General features: G+C 37.1%; 1 non-coding gene across 1 annotated transcript; it reads left to right on the top strand.

Moving 5' to 3' along the window:
- The first annotated feature begins 4,280 nt into the window (after positions 1 to 4,280).
- On the top strand, positions 4,281 to 4,387 carry LOC136131706 (U6 spliceosomal RNA). The gene has a single exon (XR_010656432.1). It is a non-coding gene; the product is annotated as a U6 spliceosomal RNA (small nuclear RNA).
- Positions 4,388 to 14,833: the final 10,446 nt, after the last annotated feature.

The raw sequence follows: 14,833 nt of genomic DNA, 5'->3' as shown, positions 1-14,833 counted from the left end.
ACAAACACATATTTTCTTATGGTTCTGTAGGTCGGAAGTCCAACACAGGTCTCACTGGGCTAAGATGAAGGTGTCGACATAATTGCATTCCATTCTATAGTCTCTAGGGGAGAATCTATTTCCTTGGATTTTCCAGCTTCTAGAGGCTGACCACAGTCCTTGGCTAGAGTCCCCTCCCTCCATCTTCAAAGCCTGCAACCTTGCATCTCTAGCAACATTCTTCCTAGATACATCACTATCTGATTCTCCTCTGCTGCCTCCCTCTTCCACTGATAACGACTGTTGTGATTATAGGGGGTCCACCAGGATAGTCTATCTTAAGGTCAGCAGGTTAGCAATCTGAAATCCATCTGCAATCTTTATTCTTCTTTGTCATGTAAATTAGCATATTTATAAGTTCCACAGTAATCTCTGGAGGCAGCTATTCCTCTGCTTACCAAACTCCCCCACTGTTTTTACTGTATTCTCTTTAAAGTTATCAGCTACATTATTTTAGCAATATATTTGCATCCTCAAGAAACTCTTGTGAAGAAGATACTATTCACTGGCTTAGCAAACAAAAATCCCCAAAGCCAGGCTTCCCTGGTGGCGCAGTGGTTGAGAGTCTGCCTGCCGATGCAGGGGACACGGGTTCATGCCCCGATCTGGGAAGATCCCACATGCCGCGGAGCGGCTGGGCCTGTGAGCCATGGCCTCTGAGCCTGTGCATCCGGAGCCTGTGCTCCGCAATGGGAGAGGCCACAACAGTGAGAGGCCCACGTACCGCAAAAAAAAAAAAAAAATCCCCAAACCCCATTCTCCTTGAAGCCTCCACTGTGGAGAATGACATAGTTTGAACTTGCTTCCCCAGCCAGAATCCTGGCTAAGAGTGGCTATGTGACAGAGTTATGGCTAATAAGCCTGCCGAGGGCTTCTAGTTTCCCTTTGCTTTTAAAAGGGTCAGACCTAGCTGCTCTCATATATTATTTCTTCTCTCTACCTTGGTTGCAGTTATGATTCCTGAAGATAGAAGAACCGTGTGGTCTGCAGGAGGAAAAGGCCAAGAGAATCACAGATATGGCAGCCTTTAAATGGATGATCCATCAAACTAATGCCTGAAGCTGCTTATCTCAAGAGTTTCTGTCATGTGAGAAAAATCAGTACTTATTTGTTTATGTGACTATTAGTAGTTTACCCTGTTGCTTGCAGCTAAGTTGAGTATTCTGCAATTAGTAACCCAAAGTACTCATATCAAATTTACCTTGAAACTAGAAGCAGCATTTTGAGACTTTTTCTGAAAAAAAAATCTTCTTAATCACTTTGACTGTTTCTATTATTTAAAAGAAAACCACAATTTTGGAGGAAGTCCTAATGTCTGTACAGTGTCATCAAAGTAAACAAAGAATACAGAACACAAGAATTCATTTTCTTCTAAATTTCATAATTTTAAATGCCAGTTATCAACTTAATGTCTCTCACCTCAGAATTTACCCTTCCTTACCTGCTTTGCAAAAACAAATCTGGCACTTTAAATATATTTTTCCCTTGCCAGTTGGCAGTAAGCTTTGTCAACAGCTTTGCAGGAGAGAGGGCTTTTCCTCCTGGTTATAGCACTCACTTGGAAGCCTCATGCATTGCACTTGTATACTTGGCCTCTCCAGCACTGCATTAACTGTGGTGTGGGTAGCTTCTTGGCTGCTCCAGTGTCCGGCTCTTAGAGCACACACTGCTTCTCCAGCATCAGCCTCCTACAGCTCTTGCAAACTTGTCTGTCGCCCAATTTTTGCCATGTATAGCATCCAGCAGTACTCAGCAGCAAGCAGCTTCCCCCAGAATCCCCTCAGGAAGTTCCATGGCAGAATGTTTCCATGAGACATCTTTCTGTGAATGGCTTTCTTCTATACCCCAGAGAATTGATTTCCAGCAAGTTCTAGAGGGAAGAGTTCCAGCAAGTTCCACCAGCACCTCATCACAATGATGTCTCTGCCTTTCAGTGAGAAATGGCCATGCCTTCTCCAAAAAGGTGTAGCTTTCAGCCCTGTCAGGGTGGAGGGTGGGCTCTTCCATCGGTGTTCTGGTAGTGGCCAACACATATCTGCTATTCCCATATTCTTTAGAGTTCTCTTAACATTTTACCAGCTTATCTATCATTAATCTAATCCCCACTATGCTTAAAAACTCTTTATATTAAGTGTTCCCTGTTCAAATTACTGCATGGTTCTATCTCCTGAGCAGACTGATTGACATTCTTTGAAGTACTGTTATATTCAGTTACAATGACATTTAAGAAGTAATTGTAGAATTTACCTTAATGCAGCTTCTCTCAAAAATGTTTCTCAGAACCTGCCACATGATGTGCTCCAGGAAAAATGGGTTCCAAAGTCCAACAGCTTAAATAATCCTAATTTCAATTAGAGATTCATAGCACCTATATTAATTCTCCCAGAGATTTTGCAGCAAATATAATCTAATTTTAAGCTAGCATTTCCTGAACCTAAATGACTTTGAAGCAGTTTATTAAACAAAAACAACTGTAGCAATTTGTGAAACATCGGAGTGGGAAACAGTCTTGGAAAATATTTTCCTATAAATATCAGTGTAATACACTAGCCTGTCAACAACAAAAAGCTTTTGAAGTGTATGGAAAATGCACCCTCCTGGCATTGTGTGCCATTTTTCGACTCTTCTTCTGCAAATGGTAGGAAAATTTTGACTGTAAGATGTGTTTCCCATTTTTCCATAAATGCATTCCTATTCAGGGTGGGTATAATCTGGCATAATTTTAAATAGATCTTTAAATTGTGAATAACTGGGGAAAAAAGAGAGCTTTCAGTTCATATTATCTCATACCAATCTTCTCCATGTGTGATATTGATCACTTTATTTGTTATGAGCCTTGCTCTTAATCAAAAATAAATTCCTAACTGAAGTCTGGCTAGCCTCTCTCTCATCCAAAGAAGATTTAAATAGAAGAGTAGCTCTCTAACACTCAGTATCTGTGGCAGGCCACTGCTGAGTGAGCTTAGGTGAAAAAACGCAACACTAACTGCTGTAACAGGGAAAGTGACACCGTGTAATGGTGATGTGATCATTATTTATTTAGACTAAAACTGCAAAAATTGCCATTCTTTTCCAAAGTCATAACCTGATTATAACAAAATATCCAGTCTCACTGTTCCCTTTATATAGTTCTGTGACGACAGATTACATTAAAGAACTCAAATTGATTCTTCAGAAAGAAGAAGAAATATTTTTTTACAATTTTACTGGTTAAAAGGACACAGCAAAAATATTTCAAGTTTTTGCCTCCTGAGTGCTTGAGATGCTTTTATCAAAAATTTTGATATCACATTGATGTCTGTGTCCCTTGGCAGCCAATAGTAATTGTTATGAGACTACTATTGGAATTTTTTCATGGTTTCTTGACATGCTGGCAACTTGTAAAGTTCATGAGAGCAACATTATGCCTTATCTTTCTTTTGTTGCCCTGTGTACATAAGTAAATTAATAACATATAGTGAATCTCCAATAAATGATGAACTCAGAAATCATCATGGTAAGTAATAAAGAGCCTAAGGTCTACAATTTAATGTTCAAAATGGCGTTAATAAATTTCTTTTTATGAAAGTTCTGTCTGAATTATTCCAGTCTCATAATTTTACTGACACTAGTGCTTCTCAACTATACTGCAGGAATGCGATAAAAGTTTTTGGTGCCTCACCCTGTCCTCTTTACTAGTTTATCATCCGCTATCTGTTGTGAGTACTGAAATGAATGGCTTATAATTGTGGCCTTCTCAGAAGAAATGCCCTTGGCTGAAGGGAACCAACCTGCCTGGAAACACTTGGGCAGTTTCCCCACGGCCTTCCCATTTACTGACTAATAAAATTACACAAAATTCTGTCCCTTGGTCTCAAGGTGTACAACTCTATGGGGTAATTCACTCTTTAGGAATATCCGCTACTCCCTGTCTGTACCACACCAAAACTAGTTTGCATCCTTGCTCAGATTTTCCCCTCACCTACTTGACTTCCTTCATTCTCTTACAGGATTTTCCTGCAGAGCACTCACTCAGTACATCGTGCACGCCTGAATCTTTGTCTCAACCTCTACTTGTAGGATGTAAGAAGTGATCCCTAGGAAGCTGACTCTAGAACGGGATTGTGGAGTTGAAAATATGGTGGCCAGATGAAGTGAAGACCCCATCTCAGATGGTAGGTGGAAAATTGACAGTCACTGGTCTACTGTGATGGGGTGATCAAACATCAATTCCAATAATTTAAATAAAAATGTGAGAGTCAGTGCTTGCTTCAGCAGTACATACAATAAAATTGGAAAGATACAGAGAAGAATAGCATGGCCCCTGTGCAAGGATGACATGCAAATTCATGAAGCACTCCATATTAAAATAAAAATGTGAGTCAGAGGCTTCCTTAGTAACATCTGATAAAACAATCATTTCCTATAATGGGAGGGCTGATCATGTTAAGAGACTGGCATAGAAGTTTCTTTAAAGAACAGAAAAATATAGAAGAAGGTTGAGTACTCATCTTGGCAAATCCCTTTCATGAAATTTGGATTACAGTTATGAAGGATCCTGAGACTTGGGATGGGAACATTAGGTAGATGAACTAGAATACCTTGAGGGCCCAAGTCCCTCTGAAATTTCTAGACCTAGAAAAGTAGCACTATATTTAATCCTCTTGCTAAAGGATAAAATATAGCCCCTTGCTTTAGGACTATATGGAACCCTCAGATGTGCTTTCCCAGGCAGTTTTCCCCCCCACCAGAGGAAAAATACACAAGTTTTATTCATATGCATGTGGGAGCATTCAGATGAAGAGGCTCACCGAACATCTCAAAATAGAAGTTTATATACCAACTTAACAGGGAAAGGGAAGGGGGAGAGAGGGCTTCTATGGGAAGAACAAATGAACCTTTTTTAGGGAAGAAAAATGGATGGTATGAAAGTTTGTGATAATGTTCGTTTATGCAATTTCTCATCCAGTGAGAATGATTGGTCTTCTCCTGGGAGCGAAGCTTCCTGAAAGAGGGGATTTATGGCAGCTTCACTTCCAAAGTTTCTGCCTTTTAGTCAGATAAGGGAAGCTCCAAGCTTTCTATATCTGCTGTATCTCAAAAGTCTTTAGTTTAAAATAATGTTCATACTAACTCTGGGGGCTGAGTGGGTCCCTACAAAGGGAAATGGGCTCTAAGTGAGGATCAAAACAATGTATGAGCTTTAGTGACATCTGTGGTGACACTTCAGAGTCATTTAAAAAAATGTTCTGTTTCTTACCTGTGCTCTGGGCAGGTGAGTCCCAGGCAATTTTTGTCTTCTTCAACATAGGCTCCCATAACCCCACCTGCTTAACAGATCAAATCATAAGATAACCAACTGGAGAAGTGCTAGGCCTGCTAAGAGAGGAAAGGCTACATGACAAAGAGCTGCCATAAGTCACGTAGCAACAGGAAGTGGGAGGATATGACTGGGAGCAGATCCTGAGGCACAGAATATAAAGGGGCACAGAATATAAAGGTGAAAAACAAAGAGTTTGCCAATATGGAAACTCTTTCATGACACAAAATTTAAACCTTGACTTCAGTCCTAGTAACCAATTCGAAAATGTTTCTGAGATGTCACTTGGACACTTCGAAATAGATTGACCACACACAGTAAAGAAGATGCTAGAACTGCCATGGCAGATTGTGGAGAAAAATGGTCGTGCCTGAAGTGGGTATTGTAGAATGGATCTGTTATGAAAGATGATAAACTACGCCAGCTGTCTTTCCTCAGGAGGCCTGTGACTTGTCATTTAAAGATCAAAAGGAATGCACTGTGAGTGGGCAGCAGCACTGATAAAATGTTCCGCCATGTCTCTTCATTTTTAGACTAGGATTCTTGTTACAAGATGCTGTTATAGGACTGAAATCCCTAGTAACAATGAGGATGATTAATCTCTGAATAGCAGAAGACAAGTGCAAGCAAGGTGAGTATAGTTGCCATTAATAGGAGAGCAAGGTTGAAATGGTAGTCTGTGGACCATGACCATGCATGGCTATATACAAAGATGTATGTGGAGATGACTAAGCAAATATGGTGGTTTAGGGGTAAGAGACATAGGCAGCAAACAAGGATATATATATATATATATATATATTCCAAGGAAAGTCAAAACAGTTATATTAGGTTTCAAAAGAACAACATAACAATAGTATAATTAAGTCTAGACTCTTCACTGGTAACAACCTAGCAACAACTTAAAACAAAATAAGATAGTTTGAAACCAGGGAATAATAGATAAATCAATAATAAACAAGTGCAAACAAAAAGAAATACTAAAAAAAAAAAAAAAAGAAATACTATTAGCTAAGATTGAATTTAAGTGTAATAATAATAAAGAGGATACATAAAATATGATGCACGTGTCTAATAAAATATACAATAAACCTTTATTTTTATGTACCATATAACATAGAAACTAATAAATTATGCAAAAATTACCCAATAGAAAAAAGACCTTTATAACAATATAATTGTACTAAGAGACAAATTTTTCCAAATTGGAAAAATATAACAGACAGAAAAGTAAAATAAGTAAAATCATAGCAGAATTGGGAAATATGATAAAAATTATTGACTCTATCTAGTACTCGTTAATAAGTAAATAAAGAATATGCATTATTTTTGGTATGAACATGAAATATTTATAATAGATTATCACCAAAATTATACATATTTAAAACAAGTGTCATGCTGTTATCAGGTAAACTATATTAACAGTTATCTGATAATGATCCGATAAAATTGAAAACAAATCATAAAATGATCTTAACCATTTAGAAATGATGAAATTTATACCTATATAATCCTTGTATCCAAAAGCTGTATTTTAAAACTTTTAAGATTCAGAAAAACTGAATTCAAAAGTAAATGTATAGCCTTAATGAATTTGATAATAAATAATTAAATGAAGAAAAGGAGGAAGGAAGAAAGGAACTTCTTACTCAGCCTACAGAACATTTGAGAAAGAAATATAAAATAAACCAAAAAAATCAGAGGAAGAAATTAATATAGATTAATATAGTTAAAATGTAAAATTAATAAGTAGAAAATATAAGAAATAATTTTTTAAAATATCTACAGGATTTCTTTATTAAAAACAATTAGATTATCACTGTCCAGTAGAACTATTGATGATAGAAATTTCTATATCTCTACTGTCTAAAAAGTAGCTACATGGGACACTTGAAATGTGGTCAGTGAAACTGAGGAACTAAATTTTCAATTTTATTTAATTTTAATTAATATAAATTTAAATCTAAAGGACAGGTGACCAGTTGTTATAATGTTCGACAGCACAAATTTAGATGAATAATTTTTCACAAGGATAATTCAAGGAAAAAGATAAAACTTTAAAATATTTCTTATGGATTAAAAAATCTATAAATAAAGTCAATGTACAAATAATAGATTTGATTTGGAAAAAAATATATTTGATGAAAAATAAAGACAAAGGATAATATCTATAGTATATAAGGAGCTTTTACAAATTGGCCAGAAAGGAATAAACAACCATACAGGAAAAAAATAGATATGAAGAAACAATTTACAAAGAATAAATAAATAAGGCCAACTGTGACACTCAAAATTCTAAGGTGGCCTCCATAATTCCCCAGCATCCATTCCCTTGAGTATAGGTGGAAGTGTGACTTTTTTCTAACAAATAGAATATGGCAAATGTAAAGGGATTTTTTCACTTGAATTAAGGTTCTTAAATGGTTAACTTTGAGTTAATGATGTAAAAGATTGTCCTGCCTGGATCTGACCTAACTTTGAAGCAGTAGAGACTAACTCTCTTCACTGCTGGTTTTGAAGAAAAAAGCTGCCATGAGGAAATGAATTCTACCAACACCTAGAGGCTGCTTGAAAACAGACCGTTCCTTAGTCAAGCCTCCAGATGAGATTGCAGGCTTGCCAACACCTAGATTTCAGCCTTATAAGATTCTAAGCAGAGAATCCTTCTGAGCCATGCCTGAACTTCTGAATCCTTTTGAGCCATGCCTGAACTTCTGAGTGAGATGGGTATTGTTTTCAGCTGCAAAGCTCCTGGTACTCTTTTATTCTGCAACAGAAAACTGATACATGAACAAACAAAAAGATGCTGAAAATAAGTAGTGAGAAAAATGAAAACTAAAGAAACAATGAATTATTTCTATTGTGATGGTTTCATGACTGAAAATTCTTTGAAATTCTTCCCAAAGGTGGAGTCCAATTCTCCATGATATAAGCTAGCCTTAGTGACTGACTTCTAATGAGTATAATGAGGTAGAAGTGATATTAATGACTCTCCCGTGCTGAGAGTTCTCCTCTGGAATGCTTGCCCTGGAGCTGAGCCACCATACTATGAAGAAGCCAAAGAGCTCTTGGAAAAGCCACGTGTACGTATTCTGGCTACTAACCCCAGCTGAAATCTTAGCCAACGAGCATCGTCAACTTTGCCAGATCGTGAGTGAGCAAGGTTTTGGATGATTCCCTGCACAGCCTTTAAGCAAGCCCAACTGAAGCTGGATGAGGCAGAGAAGAACAAATTCTATCAAATCAACCCACACTGCATATTCCGCAGCAGACGTTGTCAATATTTTAAGCCACTAATTTGGGGTGGTTTGTTACAAAACAATAACAGAACATCTTTGTACTCATCTGACAGGTGAAAGTTTAAAAGAACAATAATACCTATGGCCGGTAGGGATGTTGGGAAAAAGCTAACTGTGGGGCAACAGGCAGAATTGTTCGAAAATGATTCTGAGTGCTCACTCTAATGAATGGTGAGGCAATGCCTGCACCCAAACCCTGCTTCCCACGGGCTTAAAGATTTCCAGGTGCTGGGCAGCTGGTTTTCCCAAACAAGCATAAACATCTGAGAAGGAAAATTGACCTTGCCCGGCAAAAACTAGAAAATATATTCCTCCATTTACAAGGTTGCAACAGTGAATTGTATCCCTCTCTTGGAACATTTATAGACTGTGTGTGTATTCAGCAAGCTGCTCTGGTCCTGGCAGGAGTCTCTATAGGAAATAATGAGGATGGAGGATCCGTGCCTTCTCCTCCTATTGGACTCTGGTTTAGAAGTTTTCTGAAGTGTTCCTATGTGATATTGTAGAAAATGTCCTGAAGTCTAGAGCAGGGCTAGTAGCAAACATAAAGGGGCCCACCTGTATGATATGGAGTGACAATAAAAGGTTTTCACCTTGCACAATATTTACTCAAATGTTGCTGGTGATTATTTAAAGCAGAGGTTCAACAGTTAATAGAAAACAAACAAATGTAAATAGAAAACAAATATAAATACAATGAAAAACAAAAAAAAAGAATTAATATAATTTTAATATCTATTGATAAAAGAATAGTTGAATACATTATTGTATATCAAGAACATGGAAAATAAGAACTCCCATATATAAACATATGCATATAAATTAATTATATATCATATATATGCTTTTGGTGAAAATGAGAAATATGAAGGACTCTATACTAGGTTGTTCATATGAAGAGGGTAGGTTCAGAGAAAAGGAAAATAAAAGTTGATTATTTTTTAAAAAATAAAAATAAAAAGACATCAGAGTCACTGTGTGTCAAACTAAATAGGCATCAGTAATTTTAGCAGGCCAGAGTTTATTACCTCTAGGATATGTCACATCATGGGATTTTCAGCCTTTCCTTAGGTATTTCACAATTCCATAGCTCAAAATGGAAATAGTCACATTTTACTCATTCTATCTTTTTTATTTCTGACAAAAACTTTCGATTTTTGATGTTCAAACCTATCAGTAGAATAAAAGGCTGAATAATAGCATATTTTCTTCTAAGTCCAGGAGTCTGCATTATTCTATAACAGACGCTATTTCAGAAAAGCAATGTCCTGATCAAACAATTGCTTGGTTACTGCAGTTTCAAGCCCCCTGGGAAGCTGCTGGAAAGAGAGAGGAATATATTTTATCACAATTTTTGCATCTTCCTTGCATCCCAAGTGCAAGTAGAGTAAGTAAACCCCGTGAATGGTATGAAAGGAGAGAACAAATGGGGGGAGAGCTGGATGGTTGAGAGCAAGGCTTTGAAACCCTGCTACTGGATTCCCAACTCTGCTCCACCATTTATTAGCTCTGTAAATTTAGGCCATTCTTTGTAAAATAGAGGTGATAATAGTACCTATTTCATAGTATTTCATAGTATTGTAATGAGGTTTAAATGTGTTAATGCCTTTAGTGTTCTTAGAAATGAACTTGGCGTGCTGTAAGAGCTCAATGGATGTCAGCTGATATTATAATTATCATTCTTGACAACTGAGCAGTCTAGTTCCAAAAGCAGCAAATAACTAATTCCTGTTATTTCTAAATGGCTAAGGTGTTTTATTCCACCAATAATGACATTGTAGCAAATGCTGTAGATGCCCCATCCATATCCCCTGGACTTCACCACTTCTATGCACTCCAGTACCCTCCTGTTACTTGACGTCAAGGCGACTTGAAGAACTAGAGAACTAAACTCCCACCCCAAGAACAGCTCTCAACCAATGACCTGACAGGAGTTGGTGTCTAAATACTCTAGCGCCCTTTCCCCTCAGAGAAGTAATTTTGAGACATATATTTTACACCTTCACTAGAGCTCTTATGCTTTGATTAAGGTGCATCACATAGGTTTATTGGCTGTCATCCTTTCACTATCTCATGGTCCCCCACCCTACCAGGAATGCAGTGGAATCCTTGTTTCAGGGTTGGCTCCTGGAGGAACTGAAACTGAAACAGATTTCTAGTTCAGAAACACAGTAACATACACTGGACTTTTGAAATATAGAAAATATATTCAGAAATCCCTCAACTGATAAATAGCATTACTTTTGCCTTATGAAGTGCTATAAAATATAACTGAAAAAATAATTAAATGAATAATGGTTAAGAGCACAGATTCCAGCGTCAGTCTGCTCCAACTCTCACTCCACCTTGGCAATGTCACTTAATCTCTCTGTAACTAAATGTCTTCATCTATAAAATGAATATTACAATATTACCAACCATATAGGGTTGTTATGAAAAACTTATATAATATGCAAAGCACTTAGAATGTGATCACTGTTATTATTAATAAAACTGAGTTGGGCTTCCCTGGTGGCGCAGCGGTTGGGAGTCCGCCTGCCGATGCAGGGGATGCGGGTTCGTGCCCCGGTCCGAGAAGATCCCACATGCTGTGGGGCGGCTGGGCCCGTGAGCCATGGCTGCTGAGACTGCACGTCCAGAGCCTGTGCTCCACAACGGGAGAGGCCACGGCAGTGATAGGCCCGCATACCGTTAAAAAAAAAAAAGAGTTGATATGCAGAAGCTAGATTGCCATAGTACAAAGTAAAATATTGATCTAAGTCTCTCTCTCTCTCTCTCTCTCTCTCTCTCTCTCTCTCTCTCTCTCTTTCTCTCTCTTTCTCTCTCTCCCCCGACTCCCCTCTCAGTCTAATGCCTTCAATGCCATCCTACTCCCTGGAATACAGCTGACCTCTCTGCTGATCCCCAGCCCACTCCTGGCACTGTGGCCTGCCCCAGCCACTCACAACCAAAAGCAATTTTGGCACAAATCTTGTCCCGCAATCTCCTTCATAATCATCGCCCTTGTTTCCAAACCCAACCCTAAAATGTGATTGAAAACTGGGCTTGGACATTCTGACAGGTGTGAAATGATATCTCACCGTGTTTCTGATTTGCATTTCCCTGATGACTAGTGATGTTGAGCACCTTTTCACATGCCTGTTGGCTATCTGTATGCTTTCTTTGGAAAAATGCCTATTCAGGTCCTCTGCCCAGTTTTAATCTTTTTTTTTTATACTGAGTCGTATAAGTTCTCTATATATTTTGGATATTAACCCCTTATCAGACATATCATTTGCAAATATCTTCTCCCATTCAGTTGGTGGACTTTTTGTCTTGTTGATGGCTTGCTTTGCTATGCAAAAGCATGAAACCATAAAACTCCTAGAAGAGAAAAAGAGAACATAGGCGTAACACTCTTTGACATAAATCATAGCAATATTTTCTTGGATCAGTCTCCCAGGCAAAAGAAATAAAGAAATAAAAGCAAAAATAAACATACGGGACCAAATTAAAAGTTTTTGCTTTTATACATATATGTATATGTATATATAATGGAGTATTATTATTGTATTTATTATATATAATATATATATGTGCTGGAATATTAGTCGTAAAAAAGAATGAAATATTGCCATTTACAGCAACATGGATGGACCTAGAGAATATTATCCTTAGTGAAATAAGTCAGACAGAGAAAGACAGATACTATATGATATCATTTATATGTGAAATTTTAAAAATAATATAAAGGAATGCATATACAAAACAGAAACAGACTCACAGACATAGGAAACAAACCTGTGGTTGCCAAAGGGGAGAGGGCGTGGGGAGGGACAAATTGGGTATGGGAGGGATTAGCAGATATAAACTACTATAGATAAACAACAAGGATTTACTGTATAGCACAGGGAATTATACCCAATACCTTGTAATAACCTATAATGCAGTAGAATGTGCAAAAAATACTGAATCACTATGCAGTACACCTGAAACTAACACAATATTGTAAATCAACTATTCTTCAGTTTAATAAAGCTTTTAAGTTTGAAAAGGTCCCTTTTGTTTATTTTTGCCCTTGTTTCCCTTGCCTGAGGAGACAGATCCAAAAAAATATTGCTAAGACCTAAACTACTAGGTTTAAAACAACAAAGATACAAAGATATAATGTTCAGCACAGGAAATATAGCCAGTGTTTCATAATTACTTTATATGCAACATAATCCATAAAATATCAGATTGTTGTACACCTGAAACTAATATAATACTGTAAGTCAACTATACTTCAATTTTTAAAAATTGGGCTTGAAAAAATTTCCAAATTGGTACCCATCATAAATTCTATGTATAAAACTATGAACACAAATTCCAAGTATTGAAGACCTAGTGTATATCTTCATAGTCATTAAGTAAGTTTCTAACCAAATTATTTTACCCTAAATTAAATATTCTTCTCATTTGAACTTGAGAAAGCATCCAATGTCAGTAATGACAAGTTATATTAACTAAAATTGGGGCTAAGTGATAGGTCCCTATCCCCTGTCCAACTGGTGCTGTCTCCTGCAGATGCTCCTGTGGAGGCTGGGTAACCTCTGGAAGCTGACTTTTTCTGCTACAGTCTTTGCAGTTCTTCTATTTGCATCCAAATCTTAACACAGCTCTCCTCAGTGTCAGAGCCATCCATTTTCACCTACCTTCCCTCTGTCCTAGCTGAGAAATGGTCTTTCTTCATCATGCATTCTTCCAAATTTCTGTCTTCTGCCCTGAGTTCTTGCCTTCCTCTCCTGAAGTCCAGACTTCTACAATTTAATTACCTGTTCCTACTTTTCTGCAATAATGACCTTCATCTCAGGAAATGGATACCAAATGCCTAGTTGTTTCCTGATTTGGGGGTCACAGGAGACAGAGCAGTGTGGCTTATGTACATTTGTAATTGAAAAGTTATATTCCATCAAAGTTAGTTAAGGATTGTGTACACGGTCATCATTTGTTAATCTGTTTTGTTAACTATGATAAACTGCTTAAGGTCAGAAGCCGTCTCAAACACCTTTGGTTACTTAAGCCTTAGCATGTTGCCTGATATATTAGAAGACCTCAGTGTATGTTGGCTCTTTGTTGGTGCCTGAATAAATTTATGAGATGCCAAAATGGGAAGACACAGAGAGATGCATGTTAGGTGGGTGATATGTGAAATTTGATCACAGACCTAGGGTGGACCACATACCTTTATACTCAGAGGAAATTCCACTTTAGCTGGTTAGCATCAATACAGAACAAAAGGCAGCTCACTTAGACCATAGCAAACTAGAGATGTTTTACCCAAAAGGGAAAGATAATGACCATTCCTATGCCAATACACACACACCTAGAAAGAAAATCCCACTGAGAATAAAGTTTGATGTAAAAGGAGGGAAAAATAAGGCATTAGTTGAAATAGGTTATAATAAGGCAGTTTATTAAGGGCTTAATTATCCGTACCCCCAGAGGAGGGTATGATATTATGGTGGAGGAAGAAATCATAAAACTTAGCATCAGCGATTCATCTTCTTAGATATTAAATAGGTAATTAATCTTAACTGCAAGAGGCAATTAAGCCTCACTCAGTAAGGTGAGGATTTTTAGGCTCACAGTCAAAGCAAAACTTCAAGCCAAAGCAGAAATAGAAAAGGCAGGAGAGCAAAATAAATGACACATGTGAGTACTTTTCTTTTGCAAAGTACATTAATCTTTACATTGTTTCTGTATTAATCTGTATCGTTTTGGAGAAATTTAAGTTGTACTTGAGATAAAATTTTATTTTCTTTTATTTAGAAAAGTACTCTGAATTTTCTCTTATTTTGGTGATTTTTGTTTTTCTGCAGTTGCTATAGGCATAATACCGTAGATGCCAAGAGTGCACCTTTGAACATTCTACATGTTATAGAAATGTAATTTGACAATAAATCTATAGAAATACAGGCTGGGGGAAGCATGATTAGTAGGATCCTTTATACATACCTTAAAAAGTACATAAATTCTAAGAGAAAGTTTTTATTAATAAGCATTAATTTTTGTCCTACATAAAATATTAAGTAAATAAATTTGAAAACATTTTAACTAATATTGTAACTTTAGGAGTAAGGAGGATAGCATGAATTTGCTAGGGTAGCCATTACAAAATGCAGCACTATTTAAATCTATTTAAACCATAGACTGGTTGGTTTAAACAACAAAAATG

Source organism: Phocoena phocoena, chromosome 11 (genome assembly GCF_963924675.1).
Source record: "Phocoena phocoena chromosome 11, mPhoPho1.1, whole genome shotgun sequence".
Taxonomy (NCBI): Eukaryota; Metazoa; Chordata; class Mammalia; order Artiodactyla; family Phocoenidae; genus Phocoena; species Phocoena phocoena.
This window is presented reverse-complemented; position numbering and strand designations above follow the sequence as displayed.